The sequence below is a fragment of the Penaeus monodon genome, chromosome 16 (assembly GCF_015228065.2).
Source record: "Penaeus monodon isolate SGIC_2016 chromosome 16, NSTDA_Pmon_1, whole genome shotgun sequence".
NCBI classification, from domain to species: Eukaryota; Metazoa; Arthropoda; class Malacostraca; order Decapoda; family Penaeidae; genus Penaeus; species Penaeus monodon.
The window spans coordinates 17,861,898-17,869,454 of record NC_051401.1 but is presented as its reverse complement, the minus strand read 5'-3'; the positions used below and the strand labels follow the sequence as shown (position 1 = coordinate 17,869,454).

General features: G+C 37.8%; 1 protein-coding gene across 1 annotated transcript in view; it reads left to right on the top strand.

Annotated features, from left to right (window-relative positions):
* Positions 1–7,557, top strand: part of LOC119582966 (vacuole membrane protein 1-like) — a 24,020-nt gene that overhangs the window by 12,172 nt on the left and 4,291 nt on the right.

The window sequence follows — 7,557 nt, the reverse complement described above, 5'->3', positions numbered from 1 at the left end:
GGGGGGTGTGTGTGTGTTTTGGGGGGGGGGGGGGGAGAACCAAGGGTTTTCTCATACGGGGGATAAACCCCTTCCGTTTTGAAGGGTAAAGGACTTTTAAAAACTTATTTTCTTTGCAGTAATGCGATGTGTAGATCTTTTTAAAAAAGACAAAATCCCTTTTTTTTTTCTTTAAATGAGCACCCAACGTCGATTTGTATTAATTATCACAAAATAAAGATTTGGTTTTAATTTAATAGAAGAAAAAATACTTCATTCTCGAATAACATAAATTTTTTACCAAAAAAATGCAACTTTAAAAGAATAAGCTACTGCCGGGAAAACGATCCCAAAAAATTTACAAGAAACATTGAAACTAACATATGAATAAACAACACCCCCACCACACAACACACACAACATCACCCTCAATTCGTTTAGTCCCCCCTTTGACCTTCCCTTTGATGCTACCATTCGCTGTTTCTCCGGTCTGCTTCTTCTTTTCCCCTCTGCACTCCCTTTAATTATCATTTTAGCCAAACTGCTGCCCTGTCTACCCAGCTGCCCATATCGCTGGAACTTTCTCTTAGTCTATGTGTAAAAGGCTATCATCCTTAGTACAATGGTGAACAGAGGGTAGTTATACTTTTTAAGGGCTTGACCCCTTTTTCTGGGGGGTTTAACCCGCGTATAAAAAACACGACATGTTTATTATAGGGGGTTATCGGGCGCGCGGAGGTCACGGTCAGCTGCCCGGAAGGGGGCGGAGCTGACCTTAGTGCGGTGGAGCTTCCGAATCCCCCGGGGGAGGGAAGGTGCCCCTACCGCGTCGGCGTTCACAAAAAATTTCCCGGTCAAACGAGGTAGATATAAAATGTGCCTCCGCCCTCGCGAGGGGGGGTTCATTTGTGCTTTGGATCCACGGGGAAAAACAGCCCGTGGTCCACGGGAAACAAAAAAAATTTATCCACATCCTGTAACAGAAATAGAATTATCCCATTTTATTTTGCTGGGCCCCCTACTGGGCGCTTCTCTCGAGGCCCCCTTAAAGGGGTGACCAACTTGGCTGGTCGTCTCGTTCTCGTGCTTGCCCCGGGTTCATCTTCGGGGTGCTCGTCCATGTTGTCTTCATCCTCCTGGTCCCTGGGTAATCTCTCGTCCTGTTACCACACGTCCTCAAAAGTCTCGCACGGGTCCCCTTGACTTCGATTGTCTTGACCCCCTCGTAGTCCTGGCCCGGGCCCTAACTGGGCGGCTCCTGTCCACACGTCCCTCACAATCTCGCCCAGGCCCTTCTCGCGTCCACACGTCCTCGTAACCCTTCATCCGGATCTACGGCGTCGGGGCAGGGGCGGCACTGGGGGCTGCTGATACGCGCTCGACTCCTGAGTTGCCGGGGATCTGAGGCGTCCGCCGGCCCGCTTTCTGGGGCGACTATACCTGCGGCAAGGGGGGTTTTTCACTGGACTAGGGGAGTTGGCAGGCAACCCCTTTTTCTGACAAAAATCCAGTTTGGGCCTAGGGGCGATTTCGATGACGTCCTTTTTACGCATCCAAAGGGGTCCCCCTTCGGTCCGTGTCGGTCCGACTGAAATTTAAAAGTCGGGGACCCAGATCATAACGAAAGGCCCCGAGAAAGAAAAAAAGAAAGGAAAACGAGAAGTGGGGGGAAATTCCACACCCGGGTTATCATAAAATTTTTTACGGTTTTTTAATTTTTGGTTTTTAACTTTTTTTTGTTTTTTTTTTTTTCATTTTTTTTTTTATTTTCACAAAGGAAAGAGAAAATAAAAGAGGGAGATGTCAGTAGGGGCCCGCATAGACCTATTTGACTCCCAATACATCTCTGAAGATATGAAATAGATAGGGAACGAAAATCGGCGATCCGCGAAGATCTATTTGACCATGTCGTCCACGCAGTAAGAATAATGTAGCTGTACACACGCACAGAAAAAATTGCGGCTTAAAGAGATAAATCTTTACGCCGGCCTAAAAAAAATTCATTTTTTTTATCCTTTTTTTTGGGTCTATTGTTTTTTTGTTTCCTTTTTTTTTTGGGGGGGTGTTTAAAAAATTTATCCCCTTTTGGGTTTTGTGTTTTTTTTTCAACTACCCATTAAATTCAACATATAATGATTCGACAAATTCGCATAAATGAATGGTGAATGAAAAAATTTTTCCCCAAAAAATTTTTTCAAGAAAAATTTTCTGGGGGTCAGAAATCTAACTCCCGAGGTACATTTACTTTGAAATTTCGACTTCAAAAAAACCAATAAGGGGGGATCCTATCCCCAAATGCCGTATAGATGAAGCGATTAAACCAAATTTAAAATAACCCTGCCTCTTCTCTTCTGTAATGGGGGTCGCAAATTCCCCGAAGGATATATAATTCACGAATCACACAAACCTTGGGGGGGACCCAAAACATGCAGCGATTAAAGGGTGAGAAAGGGGTGATTAAAAAGCGAATAAGATTCTAGCTTTAAAACCCCAGTCCTACATTAATTAACGGACAAACCCCGGGTACACCGACTCAAAGGGAGCCGAAAGCCAAAAACTTCGGTTTATTGCACCTATTCTCGAACACGGAGCGAGATCTATTAGGCGTTTACGCAACCCCCGGGGAAATGGGCAATCCTGGCACTAGATATGGGGGGAAAATCTACGCTATATCCCAAAAAATACAATTTTTTTACCTGCTTCCTCTAGCGCCGATAGAACGTGTCACCAAAAAACAAGTAAAAATGATATGTTTGCTTCCAAATAGGGGAACCAAGTGTCATTACCCCACCCACGCCGCCCCGAAAGGGAAAAAAGAAAATGAGGGCAGGAGGGCGGGGGCGAGGGGTTTGGAAAGATAAAAATGGTATTCGTGATAAGATAAAATCACGAAAGCGTTTTAAATTTGTTGCAGATGAAACAAAAAAATCTCTAAAAACAGAGAAAAAAATTAATTACTTATAACGAACGTATTCATGTTTATTTATCCTACTCGATTTGCACGGGGAAAACGATCTGGGTGGAAAATATTTGGGGAACGGCCATTTTTCTGTCATTTGCACCTTTTAACCCAACAAAAAAAAACGGCTTAAAAACATGTATGGGGGAAGGAAGGGAAAAGAATAAGAAAGGGGCCCCCAAAAGTGTACTTCGTGTTTTTTCTTAGCCCTGTCATGAAGCGGTCGAGCGGATTTTCTTCGAAAATTTGCGTCATGCTGCGAGCCCGGGAAAGGGCGCAGCGCCACCCCCCCACCCGATTGTAAAAGGGGTCTCATCCTTAGTACAATGGTGAACAGAGGGTGTTATTTTGTTAACGGGTTGACTCCTTATTTCTGGGTTGAAAAACCCGCGTATAAGAACCGACATGTTTTTTTATACGGGGTTTTGGGCCCCGCGGGGTCACGGTCGCTGCCGGAGAGGGGCGGGGCGACCTTACGGTGGGAGCTTCACAACTCCCCGGAGGGAGGCGAGAGGGGACCCTACCGCGTCGGTGCTTCACACGAACCCCGTCAAACGAGGTCAGATAAAAAGTGACCCCCGCCCCCGCGGGGGGGTGGTTCTTATTTTTGGGCATTTGGATCCACGTGGGCCACTGGTAACAGAAATAGAATTATCCACATCCTGTAAACAGAAATAGAATTTCCCATCTTTTAAATATGACGGTACCTTTTTTTGCTTCTTTTTGGGCTTTTATACTCTTTTCTGCGTGTGATGTATGAGGAATTGTAAAACTATTTAGGATTAATTCAAAACATATATTCTCTTCTCATTTCTTTTCTCAGGAATGACAAAACCCTGCAAAGCAATCAATGTTCTTAGTGTTTTTTTTGAAATCAGAATTTAAACGAGTTTTGGGTTTTTTTTTTTCCCTGACTTCTTATGCTCTAATAGGTCATAATGCCCTCCCCAGTCGATGTATATATATATAAAATAATATATATATAATATATATATATATATATATTATATTTTATATATTATAATATTATATTTATAAAAATTTGAAACTCTTTTACAACTTCATGGTATATTTTTAAATTTGAATTCAAGTTGTCACGTCTTGCATGCCGTTTTCTTTTCGATTTGCTAATTTTGCATTTTTAAAAACTTATTTCCATCCCAATTTTTTGATGACTTGATTTAAACCTTTCGTTAGTTTTTAGTTTTCCCCTTTATCTGCAATAGGTCAGCCTTAGAATAAGGGCTATTGATTTCCCCTTACCACTATGGTTTTAAGGCCCTTTATGGGTTCTTTCACCTTCGTCAAAAATATGTTTTTATAGGTAAAAGGAGAAAACCCTGGTGTAAATCGCCCAAACGAGTTATTTTCAGTATCAGAGTATAAAACAATTTCACGTGAAAAACTTGATCTACTTGTATTTTTTTTCATTTTCCCCGAATATTCTTGCCATACTGATCTTATATATTAACCCCTGAACTAGAAAAAAGCCCCGCTTTTTTCTTTTAAAACCTGACATAAAATTTTTAACTTATTTTTCCTACAAAATCCTTTTGTTTTTCACTTTTTTGTGTTTCAATTGCAACTTTAACCGATCGAATTTTACGCCACTTTTATTAAGGGTCTGGGTTTAAACATTTTTCTACAAGGCTGACATTTTTGACATAAACTCTAGGGAAAAAATGCACTTTTTCTGTAGCCCCTTACCAAATTTTAATTATGTTGGTCTACAGGGCAATAATATTTGGGGCGTGTATATAAAAAAACAAACACACCATTGAAAGCGTAAAATATTTTTTTATAATGTATGTATGCTTCATATACATAGATACTATACATTACAACACCACACACACCACACACACACACACAAACCACACCCACACACCAACACCCCAAAACCCCACACACACACACACCCATATATATATATTATATATTATATATATAATAATTTAATTTTATATAAATATATATTCATCATACATATATTAAAATATATTTATTATATATATATTATATATATATATATATATGTTTTGGGGTGGTGTGTGTTGTGGGTTGGGTTGGTGTGTGGTGTGTTTGTGTGTGTGTGGGGTGTGTGTTGTGTTGTGTTTGGGGTGTGTGTGTGTGTTGGAGACCAAAGGTTTTTTATAAGGGGGGTAATATTCCCCTTTCTGAAGGGTAAAATGGCATTTTTTAAAAAATATTCATTCAGTAATGCGTTTGGGGTTTTTTTTAAAGGACATAATCCCTGTTTTTTTTTTATTAATAGCAGCCATACTGTCGATTTTTATTAATTTCCCCAGAAAAAAAATTTGGTTTAATTTAATAGAAAACTACTTTATTTTCGAATGAAAAATTTCTTACACATAAATGCAAGCATTAAAGAATAAACATACTGCGGGTAACGATACCAAAAATTACTAGAAAATTGAAAAACATATGAATAAACACACACACAAACACACACCCCCCACACACACCACACAACATAATTTTAAATATTATTTAATATAAAATTTTAAAATTTTATAATATATATATATTCATATACATAACTTTTTATTTATTTATTTTTCTTTCATTTATACAAATATATATATATATATATATATATATTATATAATAATATATATATAAATATTATATATATATATTATCTACATATATATATAATAATTTTTAAAATATATAATATTTTAAAAAATTTAAAATATTTATATTATAATATATAATTTATATATATATTTTTATTATCATACATACATATAATATATATATATATATATTTATATATAATATATAAAATATATATATGTATAAATAATGAATATTAAAAATAATATGCTACATACATATATATATTTATATATATATATATATATATATAAAATTAATATAAATATATAATATATATATACGCATTATGTATATATAATATATATATATATATATTAAAATATTTTTAAATTAATATATATAATAATAAATATATTTTGTATATTATGTATGGTGGGGGTATAATATTTTTATATATTTTAAATAAAATATATATATATATATTAAATATAATATTTATATTAAATTTGATTATATTTGTGTGTGTGTATATATATTATAATATATAATATATATAATATAATATTATAATAATATATGGGGTGTGTGGTGTGTGTGCGTGGTGTGGGGTGTGTGCGCGCGCGCGCGCGTATGGGGGGGAGTTATGTTTTTTTTTATTTATTTTTTTATTTTTTTTTTTTTTCTTATACGGTAGGTTCTGTTTGAATCGCCGTGGTCAAGCAATACTATAGTATTTATGTTTTTGATGCTTTGGAGTGAGTCGGGTAGGGGCCCCAGTTATTTCCACGGAGAGTGCCGGGTTACCTTTTAGGCACTTCTTCTATCTTCCGGGGTTGGGGCCAGCACTGCTTGGGTGGTTGACCCCCCATGGAGGTAGGCAAAACGAGGGGAATTTTTTTGCCTAAAGGGAAAAACGCACCGGCCGGTGACTCGAACCCTCGAACTCGGGTTGCCGTCGTGACAGTCTTTTAGTCCGACGCTCAAAACCACTCGGCCACCACGGCCTATTTTTAGTACACTACTGAGCGTTTTTTGGCAGTGCCACCCTTGCCTGATTGGGATTTTGCTTCCTGTCTTTTCCTTTCATCTATTCTTTTTTACTCTTTTCCCTTGACTTGTTTTGCTCACGACTGTGTTGCTCTCTCGTGATACCACTCGCAAACAAACGCCGCAGCGGACTTTCCGCTCACTAAACCCTCCTCCTCGCCCCGTCGGGGAAAGTCAGCCTCCACAGCCCTCCTCCTCGAACCGAAAAAGTTCTCCCATGAGGAAAACCCCCTTCCGACCATGGGTCGATCATCAGTAAAGACACACGTTGTGGCCGTCACCGTCTTTCCCTTTTCCCTTTCCCCTCTCACGTCCTTAGCCACGCGGTATATGCACTCGGATGCCACTCTACGATTCGTACGGATAGGTTCCTCCAGCTCCTCCGTCTGTAATCCGAGTGACTTTCTTTCTTCTTCCGTAATGGACAGGAAGTCGCAAAAAACCAGTGTCAGCCACGGTGGACCGTATTCATGCCGTTGATGGAGGTGGCTCATCATTAAAGTGTAGCCCTTTGTTACGGGCTTGGCAACTGATAAATGCAAAGCGTCGGTTTATTGATGTCAAGGTTGAGATCGCTGGGGTTTTGCCATAAGGAAATCCAAACCGAGGAGGTTGTGGGGGCATTCCCGGATGTAAAAGCAGAAGTTTTTACGATGGTGCAGCACCGGTGTAGTCACCTGGTTCAGGACAACACAAGTCGCTGTCATATATATTTTATATATATTAAAATATAATATTATATATATATATATTATATAATATATATATTTTATATATATATATATTAATACTATATAATATATATTATTATATGTTGTGTGTGTGTGTGTGTGTGTTGTGGTGTGTGTGTGTATTGTGGGTTTTATATGCATATATATATACAAAAATATATATATATATATATATATAAAATATATTATATATATATATATATATATATATTAACTAAAACAATTTTAAAAATAAACCTTTTAATAATTTTTTTCATT